The sequence below is a fragment of the Colius striatus genome, chromosome 1, assembly GCF_028858725.1.
Source record: "Colius striatus isolate bColStr4 chromosome 1, bColStr4.1.hap1, whole genome shotgun sequence".
Classification (NCBI taxonomy): Eukaryota; Metazoa; Chordata; class Aves; order Coliiformes; family Coliidae; genus Colius; species Colius striatus.
The window spans coordinates 53,241,823-53,268,987 of record NC_084759.1 but is presented as its reverse complement, the minus strand read 5'-3'; the positions used below and the strand labels follow the sequence as shown (position 1 = coordinate 53,268,987).

Genomic DNA, 27,165 nt, shown 5'->3' with positions numbered 1-27,165 from the left:
CATAGAATGGTAGGGTTGGAAGGGACCTTTAGAGTTCATGTAGTCCAACCCCCCTGCAGAAGCAGGGTCACCTAGATCAGGTCACATAGGAACACATCAGGTGGGTCTTGAAGACCTCCAACGAAGGACTCTCCACAACCCCTCTGGGCAGCCTGTGCCAGAGCTCCCTCACCTGAACAGTGAAATAGCTTTTTCTTATGTTTAAGTAGAACTTTTTGTGTTCCAGCTTCATCCCATTACCCCTTGTTCTGTTGCTGGCTACTATAGAAAAAAGGGATGTCCCAACCTCCTGACACCTATCCTCTAGATATTTATAAAGGTTAATAAGATCTCCTCTCAGTCTCCTCTTCTCCAGACTAAACAGTCCTTCTCATTAAAAAGAAGGTAACAGGAGAGGGAAACCAGTAGATTTTTAATTTTTTTTTAACGTATACTCCTTTGGATTCAGAAGAAAAAAACAAAACAAGGAAGTGAGAAGAAAAAAATTGCTATTTAAATGAGGCAAAAATCTATCCACAGCTGAAAATTCAGAGATTTCAATGGAAGCGTCAACAATTTAAATGAAATATTTCAGACTGAATCACTTCTATTAACACCTTTACACCTACTGCTGAAACAACTCATTCTATATTCTCACACGGTTGGAGGTATCAAATTCATCCTGGTTTTTAATCCTCTGCCCTGCACAACAGATTGGCTGCCAGTCTATGCTGCTTTGGAGGACTGAAACATCTTACAAAGCTCAGCTCTGCCTTCACGACAGCTTTGCTTTGTGTGTGGGTGAGGAAGTCAGAAAACATACTTATCTCAAGACAGTTAATTAGATACCCGGCTCTTTAGAGATTGACATCCCAATCATATTTTGATTCTACATGCTACAAAGTTTGTTTATACTTTCATGTATCAGGAAGAAGGTGGGGCAGATCTGTAAGTCTATAAAACTGTTACTCAGCAACATTAAAGGGGGAAAAAAAAAAAACCCTCCAGACACATAAAGGCAAGAATGCTGAAAACATTAGTAAATGCAAGATTTCATCTCTGCACAGACCACAGAGGACAGGTAGTTCCTTTTGCACAGTGCAGTTACAGCACACTGTATCACCCAGGCAGTATCAGCTTCCCTGCATTGCTAAGCAACACCATGCCACATTACCTCCATTGATTCAAGGGAGGGAAGTTGATTCAGAAGCCATTGAAAAAGGCAGAAACTAGATAAAAATCGTTGCGCAAACCTCACACACACAAGCCAGGATCCTGCACAGTCTGAGCAAAAAGCAATTAAGGAAGCCATGGGACACACATTCAAATTGAAGCAGAATAAAAACCATCCGCATACATAAAGACAGAAGAAAGGGAGAAATCAGGCAGGTAAGACAAGAAGAAAACAGCACTGCTGTCTCTCCTCAGGTATTCTGAGAACAATGAGGAGCAGAGTAAAAACCAGAAAAACAGCCAAAAAGCCATTAGAGACATGAAAGTGTAAGTCTGATGATCCACATAAAAAATGAGACCTAGCACACAGTTAAGGATTTTTGTTATCACAGATCAAGGAATATGAAACATTGCATTTTTAATTGCCTGAAAAGCAAAACTCTTTCGAACAATAAACATCTCCCCTTTTGTTCGATCCTAAATTCTATGAATGTCTTGTACATTTGAAGAGTTGCACTAAAATCTTCTTACGAATATAAGCCAAATCAGTATACATTGATACACTAAATAAATCCATTATCTATACAAAAATTTGGAAAAGCTCGTCTGTCTAAATTGGAGATTTGTTCTGGGTTGTAAGGACTGGAAACAATTACATTCAACTACATCTTCCATTAAAATATTTCATGGAATAAAAAACAATTTTTAATATATATGTATGGATAGATACATGTTTATTGCCTTGGCTTCTGCACCTGCTTAAGCCAACAAACTAGGACACAGGCAAAAAGAGGTGCTCACCCATGGGTGCATATTCCTGCCTTCCAGCAGCCTTCTTCTTACACATAGGAAGCATTCAGGGCAGCAAGGCAAAAGGAGGAAGGTCTGCTCACCTACTCAGCAGGGCCAAGGGACAACGGAGAGGAATTGGCCACCACTTTCCTGAAACTCAGGAAAATGCAAAATGTGTCCAGGAGCAAGAAGATGATACAGATGCAAGATGGCTGCCAAAACCACAGCATCATTAGATTGAACGTTAGGACCAACAGCAAGCTACCAGAATTAGATGTTATTTACCCAGGAATTTTAAAAGAGATTCCAACATACAGCCACAGAACTATTAACTGTGCTGACTTGCTTCCCTCTAAGACAAACTTAACAAACAAGATACAAAAAGCTGAGGATGTGCTGACAATTTCAACAAAAAGGGCTACAGGGAACTGCAGGCTGGTAGCTCTGGGCTCACCCATACACTGAGAAAATTAATAGACATTGTAAGAACAGATTAGCACATATGCAAGTAAACATAATGTAGGAATGCCATCGTGGCATGGCTTCTTTTACATCAAACTTGCATTGATATGGATTGGTAAGTGTAGTATGTATGATGTATACATAGCGCGCTTGCACCTCTAACAAACCTTTGACAATGTCTCTCACCACTAGCTTTTAAAGAATTAGAAATGTCATGGGATAAGATGGGAGGTCTTTCTGTGAATTAACAACTGTTCAGATGAGAAGAAACAACACAGAAATAAATAGTCAGTTTTCACACCAACACTGGTTTTACATTTGTGCTACTCAATATATTCACTGTTTATGTGGAAGATGGATCAAGAAGCAAGTGGATAAAGTCTGTTGGCAATTACAGAATCAGGAGAATTAACTGGGGAGAGCTGCAGATAGATTTGTCACGTATTTATACCCACACAACAGAAAGTAATAGCCAATGTAGTGAATTGAAACCCTGGAGCCACTGCAGCTTAGAGTGAGGAACCATTTGCTCACAGAGAGCAAAGCTCAGAGTCAGTTGGGAGAGCAAAGGAAACACTGAGAGGCAGCAGGTCAAAGACACCCAACGCAACAGGGAACATCACTGCACCACTGCAAATCCTCCATGAAGCCTGGGGCTGCCGCTCTGAGCAATGTTCAAAGGAGAATACAGCAGAACAAGAAAAGGTTCAAAGAAGGGTGACTATGACGGGAGGTCTGGAGTGGCTTTAACCTAAGGAAAACTAAACAAACAAATGTTTTTAGATTAGAAGGGGAGATGGATAGATGACAGGCATGAAATCAGGAATGCTATTCTAAAGAAAGCAAATAGGAAACCATGTCTTGGAACAAATGAACTAGGAAGTATAAAATGAAAGTTTATCAGGAAGCTTGTTTAAAAACAAGAGGAAAATGAGATACTTTTTCCATGCTACAATTAATTGCAGAACCCATTGTCATAGGATGTTATGAAGGCAAAAATTTAAAACAGATTAACACATGATTAAATGTATTCATAAAGGAAAGTTTGTCAAGGACTATGAAACAAAGGTGTAGACATGACTTTCTTGCTCAAAGACTTTGAACTGCTGCTGCCAAAAGCTGAGAGGGAACATCGTCTTTACTAACACTTTTCTCTCCCTAAGCATTATCGCTGGCCATGATTAGAGGTAGGATGCTGGGCTTAACCAGATCACTGGATGGAAACACCAAGGCTAAAGTGCATGTTAAAGGCCCAGGAATCTTCAGCAAGATGTACAGAGCTATGAATCCTCATCTTTTGATGTCCATCTCCTAAAGCACTACCTCTTCCACTCTCCTCTTGAGGGTTGCCCCCAGGCTGTGAGGAAACATCCATAAGCAGCACTTGCTGATGCCACGAGACAAAGATTTGCTTCCTAGTGGAGAGCTGCATTTGATTAAAAATATTCTGTTACAGCTGTTCTACGTGTTTCTAGATTGGGTTAGGTGTAATTTTGCCTATGTTAAACAACGGGATTCACCTACTTCTGTTTCATGGCCTGGTACTAAAAACCTCATTAGAGCTGAGTTATACAAGAAGAGCTCCTGTCCCCCACTTTAGGTGGCTGAGCTCAATTCCAGTGCTGTGCTAGTAAATTTCAAAGTCATTTGAGAAGTTGCAGAGTTTCTGAAAGGCAGTAGCAGAAGCGGATGAGGAAGATAAAGGAGGAAGAAGAAAGAGGCCACTCTGCTTCTGCAGTGATTCACAAGCTGACCAGTAAGGTAAAGCACTACAGACAGCATTAAAGCTTGTTCTGCCTTCATGTTCCCTGCCACTCACACAGCTCCCCTCCCAAGAACCTCCTAAAATGGCTGTCAGGCAAAGAAAATGTCAAGAAAATGGCCTCTTGATGAGATTTATGAGGCACTAACAGATTTGTGCAGCCACTTGTAAAGTGAGATATACACATACTTGCACAGCCTTACTACCATATTATAAATACAGTTATATCTTGTGCCTAGCAGCTATCCTATTGTATTTCCTACCTGCTGTTAAGAATATGCTTGAAGTACCTTAAAGAAAGTATGTAAAGTTTGGTTGCAATTTGGAAATACTAAGTGAGCTTACAGTGAGAAGAGAATTTGCATTTCTCAGTATCACCCAATTTCAAGCTCAAGTACCTAGAAATTAGAAAATTAGAAATTTAGAGCTTAGGTTTGTTATTCCTCTTGGGATAAACTGATAGAGCTGAAACCTAGAGAAAATCCTTCCCCTGGGAAGTAGGAATCAGTCATGTGGAAACTTCTGAACTGGAAGTTTCTTTCCAGATAGCAGCCTGATCAACAAGATCTCTCTTGCCTCATGCACTCTCCCTCTACTACCACAGACTTCTCTGTTGTGTTCTGCATGCAGGGACACATGGGTTTACCAAAAAAAACCCCACAAAACCAATCAATAAATCTACCTGTCCCAACATTGAGCTCAGCTACCATTTCGGCAGCCCTGTTACTTCCACAGTGGGTAGTGGCTTTCCAGTTCAATATAAATCATTGAAAGCCACAGAGGCTGGAGGAGATCATCTTCATCCATAGTCCAGGCTCTCAGTTGTAGAGTGCTGATCACACAAGCCTCCATATAAAACACAATTGATTCCTATTGGTTTGCAGTGGAACAGTGTTCCACGTTATCCTTCCTGTGCTGAAGAGAACACTAACTCTTAGCATGATACAAAAGACATCTGAGGAGCTTGTTAAACAACAAAACTCAGTCACTGATGTCCCTTATGCTGTTGTGTGAAGAGGTCAACTCTTCCTTGAGATATTAGCACCACTTGTCAGATGGCAGTAAATCTGCTAGCGCTTATTTTGTCACGTTCTTGGGCTTCTTTGTCTCAGCTCAGTGATTATCCCACACCAAGATGACTGATTTGGTGACTCACTCCTACTTCTCCCCTGTAATTTCAAAACAGTGCTACTTATCTCACTGAGGTTCAAAGCCATGCAGAGAATCAACATCACATAACTGCTGCCCTACCTCTTCTGGTTATCTCGTGTTCCCACAACACTTTGCCTTATCTACAAGTTCTGCAAAACTGTAGAAGTATTTGGACTACAGCTCTAGTCTAGTTCTTTACACCTCATTTCTCTTCACAGGCCTCTGAGCTCCCACTAATTCTAAGACTGTTTCTTAAACAGAAGCATTATCACTCTGTTCTCAAATAGAGGAAAGCAGGCACATCTCCATGAATGTTTCACTTGGTACTGCTTGCTAACTTACCAGTGTTAGATACAGATCAGAATATAAGACTGCAGATCACTTAATAGCAGGCAAGTTCCTATTCTGGGGCCACTTTTAGGGAAGCAGTCCAACTGGACAGAGATTGTCCATTACAAGTCCTGACCTATACTTTCCTGTAAACACCCAGAATAACACTGACTCCGTCGGGGGATCCACCACCAGCCACTTGTATGGCAAACAGATTCAGGAAAGCCAGACCTCATCAGTACAGACAACTGTTTAGTCTGAACGGAAGGTATTTGAAAACTATCTTACCAAAGGAAGAGGCCAATTTTTCCCTCTCAGGCCAGAGGTGTTACCTCGTTCCATGCTCTTATGCTTTCAGCACTAACTCCTCCTCTTTTGTACCAAAGATATAGCCAGAAATCAGCTTTAACAACTTCCTCTGTATTACAGATCTTTTGAAGTTAACCTTACGATATATTCATCCATCCTGGGTTTTTTCAGGCCCTGAAATTCCTTTCATGTTTCCAATTTCAGCAGCTTATGATCCTGGTATTTTTCAAACAAACTCTACAAAGGAATGGAAACAAAGCTGCACCAAGCTTCACAGCTTTATGCAAAGCTCCCTCACCAGTGTGAAAATTTAGCACAATGGTTCACATTTTGCCCAATATCGGACATATTATTGATATGTTTTTAATGCACTACTGCCTGTAAGGGGTATTTCAGGAATACTGCACCCCTTGTCCCTATTTGTTTCTATATATAGCCTCTAGATTTTGCTGCTCTAAACTGCTAGGTGCTCCAGACAGCTTATCTACAGGGTGTCTCTGCAATCACTTAGCCTTTCCTGTGTTCAGTCTCAATTAGCAAGCCAAACTGCCTTAGCAAAGAACATTTTAAAGGGAACCTTGTTAAAGCCTTTTGGTATTAGCAATACAACATTCACTGTCATAAAGAGACTCGATTTTTCATATACTTCTTAGTGTTGTTCAGGGATCATTCACAATCAAGGGGTCAGACAAGGAAGCCAACCACTAGCAGTGCTCTAACTGCTCAGCACAAGCCACTGTGTTCAGTCTCAGGAGACCATTGTGAAGAGAAAAAGTCTTTCTGAGACTATTGTCTCACCTAAACAAAAGAGTATTTAACTGCTCTCTCATTCAACCCAAATGGAAAGCAGTAGCAAAAGCCATTCCAGTTGTCTTTGGAAAGGTGTGTGACTACCAAGACGAATACTCCGGAAACCACTGCCACCAGTATCACCATCTTTTCTAGATCCAGGTGCAGAAAGAGGAAGCACTTCAGTTTTCACTTAGTTAAAAGTGGATAGCAGGCAAATCTATGCAGAGAAGCCAATTTCTGGTATCTAGTAGGATCCAGGTAGCATCCAAGCAAAGCCTAAATATGTCTCAATAATCTAAAGTTGGATGTAACCACAAGGGAAGCAGTTGGCTGAAGGCAAGGACATGAAACAAACCCCACTGCAAAGTCCCATCACATCAAGAATGTTTCTTTATCTTCCAACTTCACCACAAACTGAAGGCAAAACAGCCTTGGACTACAAACAAAAGTGGAGACTAAACACTGGACTGAGCTCCTGATCCCTCTTGAAAAGGAAAGTTCAAGTAGGGTCCCTTTCAGTTTCTTTAAGTATACATGAAATTTAGTTCTCAATCTTGCTGAACAAGTCTTCCTAACACTACAAGGTAACGTAGGCTCTAGACTTCAGGCATCCTTTGATCAAACTCACAGAAAAGTCTTCTAGTCTCGGCAAAGGCAAATACAGTTCACAAGCATGAAGACATCTTCTGTTGCTTATGTAAATGACATTTTGCTATAACAGGTTTTTAAATAAACTGTCTGCTCCCTTCCTCAAAAAGCTGAGGTTATCACAGCAAGAAGACAAGTAGAAAATAAACATGCCCACAACAGCATACAGTTTCCAGGAATTGTGCTTGGGAGGATCTGCTTGTAGGTTATTTCAATTCTGCCTGCAACATCTGAAGTAGCAGGAAATTAAAGTTCACATGTGTAGGGGACAGAAATCTCATCTGAATACACAACCAGCCACACATAAAGTAGTCCACAGGGGAAAATCATGTAAAAAAATCTCACAAATGGAGACAAGTACATTGAAAGTGTATCTGAGGCTCATGCATCTCATGAGACATTGTACTTTACAGACTAGGACTAGCAGTGGTAGTATCACAAGTCTTGCTGGGAACTTGTTATTTTTCTGCAGTAGTAACAAAACCAACCAAAATGAGACCAACAAAGACACCCAGGAACAAACTTTCTTTTCAAACTTTCATCATATGCTGTAGTCTCCATCTTGACATTTTTGACTCACCTCCATGGCCTAATATATTCTTTACTAGTAGAATATGAAACTTGTGGAAGAAGGAAAAAAAGACAGCATAAAACTACTTTTAAAGTATTTTTAGATAAATGTTATGGTCCAAAGGAAAGAAATATAAGACAGACAACATAAGTCATTAGTAGAAAGGAAACACATTAGTAAGGACAAAACCTTACATTAAAATCGCTTATGTTGTTTTCCTCTAGTTCATTTCTATTAGCTGGTACATCTCAGATTCATTTGCAATGAAATAAAGTATTTACTGTGGTATCTCTTTTTCCATAACCAGCAGGTAACACAATATTTACGTACTTTCCTAAGTGTTATATAGACTTGGTTACATTTATGGCTTTTATACCTTTTGTTTTAGAAATTAGCAGTAGGTGTGTTTCTTTGTAGCAAGATGCCAATTTCACCAGTGCTTTCAATACACTATACTTGGAACTACACTTAAATCACTAAGATGTCTTAAAAGTCACCCTAAAAATGCATCTGAAAAGGAATGAAATGGGCTTTATTATATATTTAAAACACATTTAAATACCACTGTTATTTAAACCAAAATTATTTCTTTTACAATGGACAGATTAAGATTTGGTGACCATAATTAATTTTTCACTTCACTAATAGTCAAATTCATTGAGGTATCAAGAAATTCTATTAGGTATCTAGAAAATACTAAGCCGGTGAGATATCTAATTCTCATGATGCCTTCAGTTAGATGCCTGGAGTTCTTTGTGTGCTTCAAGCTTTAATACACATAATCCCAATTTTCTCGCGTACGATTATTGTGTTCAGAGATTAAAAAAGGGACAAAGGAAGAAGGAAATGCTTTCATACTTTCTGAGCTCCCAGATGAGTTCTCAGTCCTGCATTTATTCAAAAAGAAAATATTCTCTCTGCATCTGGTAGCTAAATTGAAAGCAAATACATAACACAAAAGCCTTTATGCTTCTCAAAAAGTGAAAAGCACTTACACTCGGAAAAAGGTAAAAACCAGAACTTTGTCCAGTGCAAAGGCACTAAAATATAGATCTAAAAAAATTTAAGACTAGCTTCCCTTCGGTTACCTTATGTACTTTAAATGCCTCTATATAAAGTATACAATAAATGACAATACAAAAGGTACATCGTTTTACCTAATTAATTGGCAAAGTCAGATACAAAATGTTTTGTTTAAGTGAAACCAGCAGGTACATGTAAGGTGTTCCCAGAAGGTTCAAATTTAATTTGCCAGCAGGAAGAGGGGTGTTTTTTTTTGTTTTTTTTGGTTTTTTTTGTTTTTTTTTAAAATATATATTTACTTTTTTTTTTCTCTTTAATCCATCCTGGAGTCAACCTGCTTATCATCTACAGCTTTGCTACTTCACAAGGTCTGTACTCAACAGTGCAGCTATCTCGCATTACAGATTTTAAGTTAATGTTTCCAAGTTGTTGCTTCCACATTGAAACAATTTTAATCAAAATCCTGGTGAAATATCAGTAGACTGCTGCCAGCACTCAGGATCTGACCTCTCGCTACTATTTGAAGAAAATACATCCAAATGTTCTTTGCCAGTTTCTTCATGTTTTCATGGCTCCTTGTTTCGGTCCTCTCCAAACCCGTGCTGCCGCAGCAGGAACAGCACAGCAGCTTCCAGGCCGCCTCAGCAGAGCCCAGAGGCTTTCACAGGGCACACCAAAGAGCTGCAGCAGCCATAAAGCCAGTGCTCTGCCTCAAACACACCACAGAATAAGACCGCAAATGAACGTTCCATGTCACAGGAGATTCCCAACCCATTTGTGTAAAACAGCCTGTAACAATGCTGGAACACTTCGGAAAGAAGCTTTGGAAAGAAACACAAAGATTTCTTTGGACTTTGGAAAGCTTTTAGAAAGCTTTAGGAAAGAAAAAAGTGTCTGTGTTTCTACATCTGGTTGTTTTGTGAGGTTATAAAAGTGAACACATGGCTCAATTTCTCTTTTCCTATCAGGGGAGGCTGAATTTCAAGTTGCACACAGCTGAAAAACATCAACCTTTCTGTCTCACTGTGCAGAAAAGGATGCTCTCAGCAAGACGATTACCCAAAAATCAAGCACAGAAGAAGTAGTTGTTGGAAGAGAGCCCATTTACCTAATGAGAGGCATGGAAGCCCTTCTGCCCTCTTGCTCCTCCAAAAAAGAAAAAATGCCACCTGGACAATTTCTGCATGAAAAAAAGTGAAGTTTCTGCAGAAATCAAGGGAAGGCTGTACACAGACAACTTATGTCAACCTCTCAAGTATTTATAGAATGGTGATAATCAGAGGAAATAATGACTGAGGTACCAACTGCAAGTTTTATTGGATCAGCTAGAGTGACACTTCAGGAGAGGTATGTGCAATCCCTGGAAGTTGTGCAGGCAGCGCAGATACACACAGCAAATCATACATAGAATAAAAGGTTCACATCAGTGTCGTGGTTTAACCCCAGGCAGCAACTAAACCCTACAGGGCCATTCACTCACTTGCCCTGAGGTGGGATGGGGGAGAGAATTGGAAAAGTAAGAGTGAGGAGACTTGTGGGCTGAGATAAAGACGGTTTTAATGGGCAAAGCAAAAGCCATGCTTGAGAGCAAAGCAAAACCAGGAATTCATTCCCCACTCCCCATGGGCAGGCAGGTGTTCAGCCATCCCGAGGAAAACAGGGCCCCATCACAGGTAGCAGTTACTTGGAAAGACAAGCACCAACACCCTGAGAGTGTCCCCCTCCTTCCTCCTTCTTCCCCCAGCTTTTATTGCTGCACACAAGGCCCTACAGTGTGGGACATCCCTTTGGTCACCTGGGGTCAGCTGTCCAGGCTGTTTCTCCTCCCAATCTCTTGTGCACCCTCAGCCCATTCGCTGGTGGGGAGGGGTGAGAAACAGAAAAGGCCTTGACTCTGTGCAAGCACTGCTCAGCAGTAACCAAAACATCCCTGTGTTATCAACCCTGTTTCCAGCAGAAATCCAAAACATTGCCCCACACTAGCTACTGTGAAGAAACTTACCCCTATATCAGCCGAAAACAGCACAATCAGAATGGATCTGAAGTCCTAACTACGTGAAAGTAAACTCTGAATACAAAGCAGTCTATTTTCTAGCTTTGCAATAATTTTGATAAGCTCTACTTGCTGTTAGAGGTCACAAAAATAGAACCCATTTTGCTCAGCAACTATCACAATACTGAAAAGCTTCTAATAATCTTTTCAGCAAGGAACTACAAAGGAAAGAAACTAAAGAGAAAAAGGCCACATAAAATACTACATGCTGATGTCTAGTAAATCCTCATTCTCCACTTCTCCTGGTAAGATTTCCCCACATCAGCTTCAGTAGGCTGCACTACTCTTAGCCCATGCAACACAGCAAGGTCAGCAAGAGCATCCCATAGACAGCAGATAAACTGTTCCTGCCCTTCTGTTGTCAGCTGTATTCAAGGTCAAGTCCTTCAGTTTCACCATTCACATTATCTCCTGGGTTTACTCTGATGAATCTTGGGTTTCATCTTCATTTACCAAGCCTACAGTTTTTCCTGTATCATTGTCTCAAAGTTCAGCCTCAAAGTGAATGACATTTCTCTGTCCACTGAGTCATGTTTAAACAAAACTGCTAGAAAACCCACTGAGTTTGTTAAACAAAGCATACAGTCTTGAACCCAACATTTTCGCCCTTCTTTGCAACAAAATACAAATTTTGCAACTACTAGGACTAGTTAGTTGTCATTTAGGGAATACTAACTACATGTACAATTTGGGAGGCTTATGGCTTTATTCTCATCTATCTGAATGGCTTAAGATGAGGAAATGGATCACCAACAACTACCTTGTTAGATCTATTAATTTAAGGAAAAACATAGTTTTATCTTTTTCTAATGGAAGATAACATCATTTTAAAAAACCCCAAACAAACTGTGGGTATTATTATTCAATCCTTTTAAAGTCTTTCCCCCCCAATTAGTAAATTTTAAGCATGAAGAATCAACAGAATAGCCAAATGCAACACTGCTTTAAAGCAAATGAGTAGCATGTTACCACATCCCTCAGCTTGGACTGTGGCTCTGACTTTTTTGCATGTTCTGCAAAAATAAGATATCCTTTAGGCAGCTCTCTTAACGGATTCATTCAGTGAGGAGCCTTCAAAGTTGCATTCATCTAATTAAAAAAATGAGTGACCGTCTCAGCAAGGAATACATACTGCCAGGCAACAGAGAGCCTCTGCTAATGGATGTAAGGTACAGTGGCACCTTACTGAATTCCTGTAGCAAAGTCAAGATGGCTGAAAGGTTCTTAGAATGGTCAAAACTATATAAATGAGCTCTTTCTTAAAGGAGCTTTTACAAACAAGGCTGATGCTTTAAAGCTTTCGTAGTTATCATGCTTCTAATATCTTATGGAACGGAATCCATGCTCCACTAATATTTTTGGTATTTTACTCCCCTTTTTTGTCTCTAGCCAAGAAATTCCAAGATACAATTCTGCTGCCATCCTTCAGCTCGAAAAAATGACATACTAACCAAAATAGGTCATCATGCCTTACTAACACAGATAAAATGACTAAGTATATGGCAACAAAGGGGAACTTTGAGGTTATTAACCACAAAATGCTTTAGCTCAGCATAAAAACAATGACTAATTACATTTAAACAGAATACATGCATAGCATATTTTATATAACATGGAAGACAGGAGCCAGGGAAGAATTATTACAATTCAGAAGCACAGAGATTGACAGATTTACTGGTCCAGTAACTAGGTTACACATGACATTTCTACCACAAAGACAAACCCATGCACAGCAAATCCACCTGAAGGGCTCCATCCCACAAGCAACTCTCTGTAATAGAACTGGACAACCCAGAGCAGACCAAAAGCCTCCCAGAGAATCAAGGAGATTGGCACAGAGGTACAGCAAGGGAACAAGCTGTTTGCAGGACAACAAAGAGTAGATATATGTAAGGGAAGTGGTTTGGAGTTGAGTGGGAAGTTTAAAGGTTAAGGAAAAATTAGTGCAGTTTTACACAGTTTAGCAGCAGGAAAAATCCCCAACATCAAGATCATAAACTATTGAGTCATCTTTTTTTATTCCTTTTAATGGTAGCAGTGGTATTCAAGACATCTGAAAGAAATCTGAACCAAAACATCAGTCCTTATAGGGAGCATCCTTGAATCAGATTACGGATACAGAAAAGACAACTTGGGACCATTGCCAAGATTCCTACAAACACTGACTCAAGCCTGCAGTTACCTAAAACCTGTCCTTCAGCCAGTCAGTGAAAATATAAACTCTGCAGGCAATGAAAACAACAGGAACTTCATCCTACAAATCACTGAATAAAAACTAAAGCAGCTAACATCAAGAGTAATTATCAGTCAGAATATAATAAGGCCTTGTCCATTACAGAGTAAATGATACATGTTTACTGTTTAAGGTGCCTCGTCTGTTAAGTGACAGAAAAGATACTGACTTGCAAATCCATGTAAAAGTAACAATAATAAAAAATTAGATGGATTTCTCTTAGTAGAAAAAAAATGACTTAATAAAATACATATATACATACAGTGTGCCCTTCCACCATATTTACCTTATCAATAGAAAAGATAAGTACAAAAGCTATGGATAAATACTGCAGGATGGATACTGTAAATACTACTGTAATGGATAGTAACTGCATTTTAAAAATTGGTTGGGAAATAAAAAGATGCATAGAGATTAAGAAAGAAAACCAAGTAAATACTGTACAAATAGTCAATGTAGCTAGGTTTGGAGAACATCAAGTAATTCTTACCACTTCAAAACCTGATAAAAATAGTAACATCCCACCCTCGTTAAAGGAATTATTCAGATTTCAAACTACTCACCCTTTATTTCACAATAAAAGCCATATTTTCATTAATTTCTAGTGATTAAATAAATTTCCCTAATTTCAGCCTTGCAACAGCAACAGTTTTGTCGGGTTTATTTTTCCTTACAGTTGTTCAGACCAAGACAAGAGGAATGGCTCTTCCCAGGACTGCCAACAGCAGCACATACTATGTGCAGAAATAGAATCACAGAACTTTGACTTAAATCATGTTTTTCTTTCACCCTGAAAGAAATTCAGCCTTATTAGTGAATCAGAAAAAAACCATACATACTGATAAACGCTGAGAGAGTATACGCACGGGGGAATTTTGAGGAGGGGAAAGAAGAGGGAAACAAACTTTTCTGCACAGAGTTAATATCACGTCAGGCACCACCAACACAGCCCTCAAACATGAGCACTGTAACACAGCACACTTAAACAAGAAGTACAAACAACAAGCAGTGAGCCAAGAGCTTCTAAAGGCTATTTTGTCTATTTCAAAAGAGCAAGGACATGGTATTCATTCTACTAACATTCAAAGGACTCATTTCACCTGTGTTGCTGTGTGACTTCAGTTTAAAGGCAAAGCTCCTCTCTCAGTGCTTTAAGAGCATTGATGGGGGTCAAATCTAGCCCCACTGAAAGCACCCAACCAAAAGGGAACCCCTGTGACTCCATGCCCAGTTACAGGGGAACCACTCCAGACACCTCACCAGGTCTTAGAAGTCTTTCCTCCCCAAGAAGAACTACAGATATGTATGTGTGTGTGTGTGTGTGTGTATATAGGGTAGAGTCCTCAAAATAAGCACCGTGTCATTGCTATTCCTCCCTGCAGTCCCCAGTAGCATGAGTAATTTGATTAAATTTCCTCAACAAGAGAGCACTAAATAAACACTGTAAATTAAACAAAACTATGCTGATGATCTAGTTGCAATTACTTCCAATTGATTTGAGACTTTATTGTCCCTTCAAGGTTTAAACTTTGTAGATAAAAAACAAGGAGCAGGCCTTACTGGAGGAATACCAAAGAAGGAGTTATGAAATTGTCCTTAAACACATTCAAAAGTAACCAGACCAGCTTGTCCTCCTGACAACATTCCAATTAAATTTAGCCTGGAAGTTTAATGATAAAAAATAGGCTATTCCAGGATTGCCACAAATGAGCAAGTTAATGCTCAGAATAAATTCACTCAGCGGTTAATATATACACATACAAATTAGAAATTGCTGCAGCATGTTTTATGTCATGAAAGTCAGATGCTGCCAAAAGACTTTAGGAAACCTTCACCCAGCTGATACTCTACAATCCAGCTCTCAGGCATTTCAGCCTTTTCAAACTTCAGCCAGACTATCACTTGATTGTAACAGGAAACACAGGCACATGGGTGAAGTGGGGTTGCTTACCACAATTCTAATCTTCTATGGGAAAACAAAAGCAGATATTCTTATTCCATTCCTGGGAACTTCTCTGCAGAAAGATCCCAGAATTACTTACAGATTTTAAAACGTCCTCTTAGGTCCTGTTATATATTATCAGGTTGGCTTTTATAATTCATTTTCAGATATTATTTTCATTAGGCTTAATCTACTTGAAAGGGCCAGACCTACCATTCTGATTAATTTTCTATTCTATGTCTCCAAATCATATTTTCCTTGCCAAACTGGAACCGTTCTCAGATCACTATTCTCTGAAATTCATTCTGCTCCAAGGTTACTCCAGAACTGCTGCACATACAAGGCTCTAAACCCTCGAGAAGCATTTTACATTTTTTCTGTGGACATTTTTCAACATAGAGCTACCATTTACCCTACACAGCACACATCCAAGCTTCAGTTCCAGTCTTGGGGTGCTTTTAAGTAGAAAGAACTTTGTTCAGGTTGGAGGGAGCATTCTGTCGTGACATAAGCAGGCAGAAAAGTAGAATATAAGCTCTTCTTTAGGATTTTTTTTCTGATGAATTATATTTATACTAAAATTAAAATTCTTTGAGCTTTCTTGAAGGATGGATATAACCTAATCCCACAGCTATAAATACCCTTATATCATGTGGGTTTTGCAGAGAATGCAAATCCAAAGGTGAAGGCACATACATAACTATCTCTGCTATTTTCATAGAATCGTTTCAGCTGGAAAAGGCCTTTAAGATCATCGAGTGCAGCCTCTGTCCCAGCCCTATCAACCACTAGAAATTCTTTTCTTTACGTGACACATTGAGGGACAACATAGTTCTGTTACTTACACTCATCCATTGTGGTACACACTCAAACAGCTCGCCATCTCTACAGATAACTACTTCAGCTTTAATTAGGTCATTGCCTGTCCATGTATTAGCTCTTCTCATCACCTATTTTCTGATAGAAATGTTTAAAATAGTAACAAAAAATATTCATTTTCAAACTTTATTATCACTTTTAAGGAAAGGAATTTTGAAGGAAAAGTTGGTAGGTTTTATCTTTCTCCTGAAGAAATTTTACCAACACACCTAAGGGAGTCAAAGTAACCCTAGCATATACTTAATTAGTAACAGTATTGCATGTGGTTTTGATACTTTCATATATGTGCCTGACTTTTCTCAACTATTTATACCATTGGGTTCGGTTTTTTAAAATCGGAGGAAAAGAAGAAGTCTACAACTTGGTTCCAGAAAAAGATAATGCTTTTCTGTGGTCTCTAACAACAGGACAAGAGGTAATGGGATGAAGCTGGAACACAAAATATAAGAGAAATTTAAATATAAGAGAAAACTATTTCACTGTTCAGGTGAGGGAGCCCTGGCACAGGCTGCCCAGAGGGGTTGTGGAGTCTCCTTCCTTGGAGGTCTTCAAGACCCGCCTGGACATGTTCCTCTGTGATCTGATCTAGATTGACCTGCTTTGGCAGGGGCGGTGGACTAGATGATCTCTAAAGGTCCCTTCCAACCCTACCATTCTATGATCATACGTACAAGCGTATACACACACGCTGCTCCATCACAACGGTACACTTATAGCGTGCCATGATTAGTGCCTAGCTCTTCTCCATCACATACTTTCTCTTTATTCAAGAGGACAGGAATGGTTTCCCTGTGTTGGGTTTTCTCAAGCAGAGAACTACCATCAAATGTCATTTGCTCATCCATTGCTTCAAATGATCCTTGAAGCGTTATTACAACTACAAATTGCTCCAATGATTTCTCTGGTTCCTTAGCATGCAGTCACTGCACACAAAATTAAGAGAGAAATGCTGATGTTCAAGCTATTGGCCTGGTTGATAATTTTTGGTTCATAATCTGAAATAATCCTTGACTTGCACTTAAAAAGCTGGACAACTGGAGATGAACTTTAAACAGATACCCTGCTCTTGCACCATCCCTTTGGTATTGCATTGGATAAAGGTGCACTACTTTATGGCTACGAGAAGCCTTTCCAGGTAACTGGGGGAAGTTGTGCTTGGCATCAATGTGACCAAGGTTCTTCATAAAGACTGCACTTCCTGGACAGGCTTCATTAGTGCTAGGTTTGTTTCCTCCCCATTAAGAAACACTACAGAAACATGGTCACCTCTGGCGACCAACAGAGCTAGTAAAAATTGGTTTCCACCCAATTGATACTGTCTCTCAGCCCTTGCATGATGAAAAGCCAGCTGTTTCACAGCTTGCTCCACCACACACCTCCTGTCCTGCCAGCCTTCCTGACCCCTCTCAACACAGCCCTGTTTACTCACTGCTAATTAGATGGCACAAGGCTGCATTTGCCTTGAGCAGTACCTCTGTGACTGCCCAACCAACACGTGCGCCAACCCAGCAGCTGACAGGCAACACAGTCGACCTCCAAGCAGCAGCTGCAGTGATTTGAGTCTCTCCTCTATCAGCCACTTATTTTTCAATTAAAAATTGTCATTGTCTGTCTGACACAGTTGAAGTTGTCCTGCAGTTTGCAGAGGTACAGACAGAAAGCAGTCTGAAACAAAGAGGCGGCATTACCATTGAAGCCTTAATTGTAAATAACATGAAACAAAAATTGAGATGGAAAAACCTGCCCTGTAAGCAACTTCACCACCAGCAATGTCTCCTCTCCTATGGGCCCAGTTAGAAATTTGTCCCTTAGAATGAACTCATGTTTTAGGCAAACGGATCCTATACCCTGGGAATTAAGCCAATTCTGACATCTCAAAATTCAAATATTATTAGTAAATGCAGAGCTATGATCAGAACTTAATTTGAATGGCCTTTAAAATCTTTTTTATATTCAAATGGTAGAATAACTTGCCCTTCTCTCCACTGCCTTATTTTTGTTTTAGTTATTTGCTATTGAGGCACTTTGAGTGTATTTTCTGATAGCTCTAGGTTCAATATTTATTGGCTGTACTTTCTAGGTATCTTCTCCTTTTTGCTTGTTTTATATTTCTTTTCACAGTTTCTGGTATTTTATTTTTTCATAGTACTGAAACTTATGCTTGGCATTTTTAAAAGGACACAGAGGGAAAAAATGGTGCTCTGCACTACAACATTAAACCAATTAATTCAGTTAAGCTGTAAAAAATGGCTAATGAGCAACAGGTCACAATAGCACAACCACAGAGTTGAACTTCCTGCATGCATATACCCAAGCCTCTGCTTAAAAAAGCAACAAAACTACTGAATGTTTAATACGTTAAAGGTAAACATTAATAGTTGTAGGTCTTGGAAACACAATGCAAATCACGAGATTTTCAGGAGGAATTTCCACAAAGGTAAAATATGAGCTGAGGTCTTCAAATAAGAAAGACTGAAAATTAACTCCAAAGAGTCTAATCTTACAGATTCACATACACAAAAATTACGTATTGAGACTGCTTGGGCACAGTTAGACACACTCCTAATTCTCCAGAAGGTACAGCAACTGAGTTCCCCCTCCCCCATTCTCACTTTAATATTTTCCATACTATCAAGAGCTTGAATACTAACTGCTCCCTGAAAAGTAAGACACTCCTGAGAGAAAACACAACTTAGGCAGTTTCTTACTTTTACAAGAGCTTTATTTTCTCAAGTATCAAGGCTAAAAAGGAAAGTAATCTCAGGCAGGACAAACTAAACAAATCAAAAAACTTTCCCTTAATCTGAAAAAGACACTACTATTATACATCACAGCAAGAGCTGGCCAGAGCCTTCTCAGCTGTAATCACTGTTGCTGCAATCATAAGACTGCAGAGAATGAAAAAAAACAAAAAAAGAGGAAACAAAAATCAAATCCATTTCACTTTGAAGGTGAGCCATAAGCAGCAGCAAGCAAACTCCAAGATAATTCCAGAAATCAGACAGACGAACAGAAGCTCTGAAATAAATCCTCGGCCCCCAAAAGACATCCCACTCTTCCTTCCTACAACCATAGGAAAACCAGGGTGGCCAGGGAAGTGCTCCAAGACTGTCTGGTACCTGCTGTGCTCCCAGTGCCTCTGAATGATTGGAAGCCCTATTCCAGTTGAACAGCAATATCACCACATTCTCTTTTCCTCTTAACAGAAGCTTATTTTTAAAATTTATCTTCACTTACACCTCCTATGTAAGCAGCATGAAAGTCTGCTTGGCATTCCTCCCTCTCTTTGTGCAAAACTATGTTTTAAATCCACTTGATAATTAAAAAAAAGGCAACTACCAAAGCCATTTCATATCATTTAATAGTAACTTTTCCTTCCCCTGAACTTTCAGGCCAAAATCAATGCTGTACAGACCTGCTGAACAGGAAGACTAATTATTCCAACGTGCAACTGAAGCGATAGGGAGTTTCACAGTAAAACTGATAAGGAGAGACATGAAAGACTAATGAGCAACCCGCTGGTGCTCCATTTCTGGGCTAGCAAAGGTCCCTACGCAGCACCTTTGGTACTGTGCAGTGGGGAGACAGAGGCTGGCACACAGTCAAAAACAACACTCAAGAGACGGAAGAAATGAACACACCATGTCTGCAGCTCAAGAGCTTAATCCAGGCACAGGAAAAAAAGAAATTATATGGAAGAGTGTGACCAACAGAAAAAAAAATGCACAATGGGGAGCAGAAAGAGCCAAGTAAATGTACACAGGTTGCTGAGTAGCAAGACCCTGTGTGATACATTTGTTCTTTGAACGAACTGGCAAATGTTGTCTTGACCTGTGCTACTGAAAACAAGGATCCTTGATTAAGGAGACACAGTCATCACTATTATTAGTGAGCAGCGATCAAACAACTGGTCCTGCAATAACTGGGAGTGAAAGACGCAGAAAGGCCGACGGCATCCTACAGCCCTGCACTGGAGAAGGAAGTGGCCAATACCAACCCCCTCCCACTACTGCTAGGTTTTCCAATAAGTCATCTTTTGACCTATAAAAGTGTGTGCTCTTCCCTAGCAGTGCTTTAGACAAGATAATCCAGATACTTGAGCAGCCTGTCCCAGAGACAGCGATCCCATGTCCATGTCTTCTATGTACACAGAGTACTTGCCTGCACTCATCGTTTCAAGTAGAGATTGTTTCCTACAATTTATTATCTCTATTCAGAAAGTATCAGACAAAATTGTCCTTGTGACATGTCTCTAGCTACAAAACTTATCAAAGGATCATAGAATCATTTTGATTTGAAAGGACCTTTAAGATCATTGTGTCCAACCACTAACCTCTCACTGCCAGGCCCATCACTAAACCAAATCCTTCAGCACCTCATCTACACATCTTTTAAATACCTCCAGGGATGGTGACTCCACCACCTCCCTGGCAGCCTGTTTCAATGTCTAAAAACCCTCTCAGTGAAAAAGTTCTTCCTAATTCCCAATCTAAACTTCCCCATGCACAACTTGAGGCCATTTCACTATCACTTGTTACTTGGGAGAAGAGACAAACACCCACCTCACTGCAACCTCCTTTCAGGTAATTGTAGAGACTGATCATGTCTACACTCAGCCTCCCCTTCTCCAGACTAAACATCCCCACTTCTCTCAGCTGCATCTCATGAGACTTGCATTCCAGACCTTCCCCAGCTTTCTTGCCTGTCTCTGGACACATTCCAGCACCTCAGTGTCCTTCTTGTAGTGAGGGGCCCAGAAGTGGACACAGCATTTGAGGTGCAGCTTCACCAGCACCTAGTACAATGGGACAATCTCCTCCCTGGCCCTGCTGGTCACACTATTTCTGATATAGGCCAGGATGCCATTGGCCTTCTTGGCCACCTGGGCACACTGCTGGCTCATGTTCAGCCAGCTGCCAATTAACACCCTCAGGTCCTTTTCTGCCACACAGTTTTCCAGCCACTCTGCCCCAAGCCTGTAACACTGCATGGGGTTGTTGTGGCCCAAGTGCAAGACCGAGTGTTCAACCTTGTTGAACCTCATACAATTGTCCTCAGCCCATAGATCCAGCCTGTCCAGGTCTCATTTCTACAACATTTTGTGTATTAAACACCTAAATACTCTGTCTTACAGAAAAGAGATGTTCTGGGGAGACCTATAACTTTGGAGGAAGAAGGGAAAATCCCCTTTGGTTGCATGACTTCTTCTTTTCACTTCTGTGTTAACAGACAAAAAGAGTGGGAGAGCTTGAAATGGCAATTTAAAGAACTTTATGAGAGCAGAATCTCACATCAAATTGGAGAGCGAGTCTCTTAAGGTGCTTTCATTATGGCAAATTCAGTCACCCTGCAAGGGTGACCCATTACTTTGGCCTCCCAAGTCAGCATATTGGAAGGAAACTGAGACTGAAACCATGGTTAACATTCCTACTCATTTGATAAATCTTGTACAATGGGACAGCAACCTCCAGCACTGATGCCAATGTAGAAAAAACACCCTGATTTTAGTGGCACGCAGCAAAGCGCTGCATGGGGAAGGCATTGTCAGCAAGGCAACCAGCAACACCAGCTCAGAGACGCAGTCTCCCACCTCTCAGTGGGCTTCACCACTACACGCGATTTATAACCTGGGAAAGAAAACAGTCTGGAAACACCATCCCTGCCTTATACTAAAATACCACTCAAGGCTCCAAGTATGCCTTGTAACAAATGCATATTGTACAGAGATCACCTACTGTAAACCTCTGCATCCAGGTTTCATGGCTTAAGAAAGTTCTTTCCTCCATTTTATATAGTGACAGAAACTCCCAGATTTCATCAAAGAGACTTTGCTGTGTAACATTCAGGGGCACATTGCAAAAATCACTGTTTCCTCTGAGATCAACAGAAAAGTTTAGCACCTCCACAAACTTCACCAACAAACCTTTGTGTTACTTTAGTAACAACTAACAGAGCCACCATTCTTTCGAAGTCCTTTCTGATAACTAAACATTAAAAATAATTCCCTCCCCCAAAAAAAACACGTAGTTCCATACCTTGTTTCTCAAATCCCCTAAAAGGCACATCCTATTTTCATTTCTCATAATATCTCATAGTATTTCAGTGAGCTCCACTTCATTATAGACAAGGCGAAAAGACCTTATCATGCTGCAATTGATGACAAACAAGACAGTCTATATCAGATGTGGGCATTGACCTAATTGTCTGATTTGCCTACATTTCTCCAGGCGAAATTGACTGACATTTTGCACAAATTCAAAGCTGACCGAGCCTGAGGATCTTCTATACCTCCACAATTAGTCTCTGTGCTTTTACAACAACAAAAAAAAACAAGTTGCCCCTTTACTCTCCCTAATTCAATAGTTCATCTGTAAACTTTGCTATTTACTCAGCACCTACCAGTCAGAAAAGCCCGTTAAGGAAAAAAGGAAATGCATAAACTGCAACCTTTCAAAATCATGAAATAAGTCTGGAAAGGTCCTTTTAAAATAAACATATGAATTTCTAAAAGAGGAAACAGAAAAAAAGGCAGGACAAGTTGGTGGACCCAAATTCAACAAACAGCATTTTTATCATGCTTTTCTAAAAAAGACAATATAAAATAAGGACACTAGCATAGACAAGTACTATGACAAAAATGGGGGTGGGGTGGTAGAACAAACAAACCAGAAACCAAATTACTCCCCATCACTAACATCACAGCACAGTATGAAAAGTACAATGCAAATACATTGACTTTGCACTAGAATCACAGAATCTTAAGGCTTGGAAGAGACATTGAAATATCATCTAGTCCAACCTCCCTTTCAGAGCAGGACCATCTAGAGTAGGTCATACAGGAACTCATCCAGGTGGGTTTTGAAAGTCTCCAGAGAAGGAGACGCCACAACTCATCTGGGCAGCCTGTTCCAGTGCTGCCTCATCCTCACAGTGAAGAGGTTTTTCCTTATATTTCTTTGGAACCTCTTATGCACTATCTTGTACCTGTTGCCCCTTGTTCTGTCATTGGGCATCACTCAGAAGACCCTGGCTCCGTCCTCCTGACACCTGTCCTTTATATATTTGTAAACAAATCACCCCTCAGTTTCTTCTTCCCCAAGATAAAGACCCCCAGCTCTCTCAGCCTTTCATCATAAGTGATATGCTCCACTCCATCATCTTTATGGCCCTGTGCTGAACTCCCTCAAGCAGCTCCCCCTGTCCTTCTGCAGAAAACATCCACAACAACTTCATTTACGTCTATAATCCGGTTTTGCAACTCAATCCTGCAGTTGCAAAAAATACTTCCTAGTTACAAACGTAAGTTTAAACAGATGAGTCGAGTCAACCCTACTTAAGTGAAGTTCTGTATCCAGATCTCCACTGCAGTCAGCAAATCGCAGATCTGCATTTCCCCAAGCGAAGCAGAGAGGAGGGTGAGGTCAGAGTACTGACCTGCACTTCAAATTCCTGTTTCAGCACAGAGGGATGGACAACCATTAACAACCAAAGACACAACATCATTCTCTCTTCAGTGTATTCCACTCTGCAAAACCTGAGGAGAGCACACTCAGCCAGCAATGTGCATGTGATTCTTCAGCCCACTGGCCACCCTGAAGTTTCTCTGCCCACCAGCCAACTTGTCACCTCAAACACTGTGATAACAGTTTGGTCCCCCAGACCACCTTTCACAGCTTTCTGCCCTAACAGATCCCAGTTTGAGAGCCACTGCACCAGTCAGTCCCTTTTAAAAATCCATACCCAAGAGCAAGCCAAAGACACTTCAAATCAGAGAAGCATTTCTTCTGCACAGCTCTATCAAGAAGTATATGTAACCTAAAAAGCTGCCAGCACTATCAGCCTCCAATTTTACTTTTTAAGAAGAGCTGCTAATTCCCATCATATATGAATTTTTTAAGTGGAACTTTAGATTTTCTTTTTTCCTTAGTCAAATTGATCTAAAACCAGCAGGGAAAGTTTTCTGAATAGAAAATTTCTATACATTCAGAATATCTGAATTTTAATGGAGAAATACATCTAAAGCAAGACTTTCTCTTTTCTTTTTCAAGCTACCACATTTAAGCAGCATTTCCCCTTTGGTCATTTATCCTCAACAATTTTCTTTCCAAAAGTTTGCTTACAAGTCACACACTTAAAGATAGTGATTACAAAATGACTAATGAACTGTGTCAACCTAGGGGAGGAAAGAAAAAAAAAAGAAGATAATTCCAATTTTTAAGTCCAACCATTAAATAAAAGCCAGGCTTTGGTGTTACACATTCAATCTGTTATCAGCTTTTGACATTTTGGAGTCCCATGTCACTTTGTGTTAAAAATTCTGCCCACTTTCCTGGTTTGTTTGGTTTGTTCAAGAAAACAGACTGCAGAAAGAAAAAACCCCAACTGTTTAATTGGCTGTACACAAGATTCTCTGCTCAGGTTTTTTTTTGCAGTAATAGAGCTTTGTAACTCTTTCCCATGATGATGACAGTTGGCGCTACTGCAAATAATCCCTTCCACGGCTACATTTGAACTTAAGTCTGTGGGGATAAAAGAATTTACAGTGTGTTTGGGCTGATACAGCAACGTCTAAGCTTTCAGAAATAGTCATCATAACTCAGCGTATTATGTGTAACCCCTCATCTTTGCTGTCTGGAAAGGAAAAGAGACTCAACCTAATCCTAGAGCAAAATCATAACCTAACAGACTGACGCTCTGAATTAGAAGGCAAAACACAGGATCCCGAGTTGTTACACTTTGCTTAGCATCAGACACTCCTGATACCAGAGAAGGCCAGGGCAAAGGGGTGTGACCAGCCCCCTTCTTGCCTCAGCCTAGTCCTTCCGGACATAGACTCCACCAGCGAGGTAGATGTCATCAGGGTAACTACAAGACCCAGGATGCAACACAGAGGGCACAGCACACATAAGCTCTCGTCCTGTCATGCCATGTCAGCCAGCACGGAGTTTTGAGACTGGGGCAGGTCAGACACGTGAGGTATAGCTAAGAGGATTTTGTACTTTCCTGGTGTGCAGGACCGTTTCCACAAGGCTCAGGTCCACTAATTAGCTAGATACCACCATTCTCACAGAAACATCCTTATGTAGAGGAAGAAGATGAGTTAATTCATGAGAATGTTTGGGGCTTTTCTTAACTGTACTCTTTCAGAATTTTTGTTGGCTTGCTTCCAACATCAGCTGCTTGCTGTAAAAACATATTGGAAGCAATACAAGGAGCAAGAGTCAAAGTATCTGAGAGATTAATAAACCAGCTGAGTGATAGTGTTCCTTTAGAGCAATCCTCTTTCCACTCTCCAGGGACAAATTTTTTTGAAGGAAACCCTGGTGAGACGGCTGTGACCGAAAAAGATATGCTACACATTTCATTTATTTCAGGCCAACAATCAAGCAAACCCTGCAACTTTAAAAAAATTAAGAAAAACTCCAGAGAGTTTGCATATATATATATAAAGAAAAGCAGCTGAATCTCAGAAGATAAGGCCTGTGACACAGGAGCTTCCCACTCTCAAAATCAACTTCTGTTTACTCAAAACTTTCCCCAGCGGTTCATGCCCGTTGGAGGCCCGATCCTGCTGAAGAGCGGGAAACACTCGGGTTTTGAAAGCGGTGAACTTTCCTGCTCGGGCAGGGGCGAGGCGATGCGACGACAGAGGCGTCAAGGGAACCAGGCCGGAGCCCCCTCGGCCCAGCCCCGGGTGTGAGGGCGGCGGGCGCACCGGGCGGCGGCCGGTACAGCCGCTCAGGGTAGCTCGGCGGGCGGCAGCGGCCGGGGCCGAGCCGGGAGCCGCGACCCCGCATCCCAGGAGCGGCCGGGGCCCGGGGTCCCGTCCCTCACAAGCCGCCCGGGCTGGGCCGTCCTGTCCGGTTCCCCGCGAGCCACCCGGGCCGAGGCGGGGAGGCGGCCGTGCTGCTCTCGCACGCTCCGCCCGGAGCGGCACCTCCCCGCCGGCCTGGGCTAAACCTTTCCTCGGGCCAACGGGGACGTCCCTCTCTCTCTTCCTCCCTCTCTCCAGCTCCGCCCGTCACCGAGAGTCCCCCCCAGGGCTCCCGCCCGGCCGCAGGCGCGTCCCACCCGCCGCCGGGCAACGGCCCCGGGGGGACGCCCCGCCGCCGGCGCCAGGTCCCGGTCGCAGCCCGAGGGCGAGACAAAAGGCACCAAGTTGAGCGGGCGCCCTCGCCGCCGCCCGGACTGCGCCCGGCCGCGGGGGCAGGGAAGGCGGTCTGTGGTCCCGCCGCTCGGCGCGGGCCCTCCGCGCGGACTGCCCGTGGTAAGGGAATTAAGCGGGGCTGCGCGGCCCCGCGCTGTCACTGCCCAGGGAGGGAGCGGCGGTGCCCAGAGCGGCGCGGCGGCGGTGCCGGCCGCCGGCTCCCGCACGCCCCCGCCGCCCCGCGGGCGGGTCCCGCCGCCTGCCCCGCAACCCTCGCCGCGGTGCCCGGAGGGGCGGGAGCCAGCCGCTTTCGCTCGGCCCCATTGTTCGCCGTGCCGCCCTTACCGTGTGCGGGGCTGGAGCTGCGCGGGCTCCCGCGGGCTCTCCTTGCTGCGGCTGGTGCAGGGGCAGTCGCGCTTGGCCGCCGGAGGTCCGAGCCATTAAAAGCTCCGCGGGGAGGAGAAGGCGGCGGCAGGAGCGGCGGCGGGGGGAGGAGGAGGACAGCGGCAGACTCGCAGGAGCAGGGTCGCCATGTCCAGCTTTGCAGCGGGGGCAGCCCACCCGGCCGAGCGCCGAGGAGAAAGGGGGCAGGCGGAGGCGGGGGGCGGGGGTCCCGCTGCTGCCAGCGGACCCGGGGAGCGGGAACTGGACGCCGCTCTCCGCGCTGCCGCGGCTGCACCTCCCCTAACCCTGCCCCCCTCCCGGAGGGGGAGCCGCCGGCGGGAGGAGGCGGCCGAGAGCCCCCTCCAGCGTTCACAGGCGGCGCCGGCGGCCGCTCGCCATGGCAGCTGCGCTCGGCTCGGCCGGCGGCGGAGGGAGCGGCAAGTCGCCTCGGCAGAGCCGCAGGTACCCGGGCAGCCCGTGGCGGGGAAAGCAGGAGGAGCCACGACCACCACACTGCTCCGTTGCGCTAACGAG

General features: G+C 42.3%; 1 protein-coding gene across 4 annotated transcripts in view; it reads right to left on the bottom strand.

The window, feature by feature from the left end:
- Positions 1 to 26,925, bottom strand: part of FARP1 (FERM, ARH/RhoGEF and pleckstrin domain protein 1) — a 217,848-nt gene extending 190,923 nt beyond the window's left edge. For all 4 annotated transcript variants that reach the window (XM_061996128.1, XM_061996132.1, XM_061996142.1 and 1 more), the window contains exon 1: positions 26,593 to 26,925. The gene's annotated coding sequence lies outside the window, so the exon portion shown is untranslated. The remainder of the gene's footprint in view (positions 1 to 26,592) is intronic.
- Positions 26,926 to 27,165: the final 240 nt, after the last annotated feature.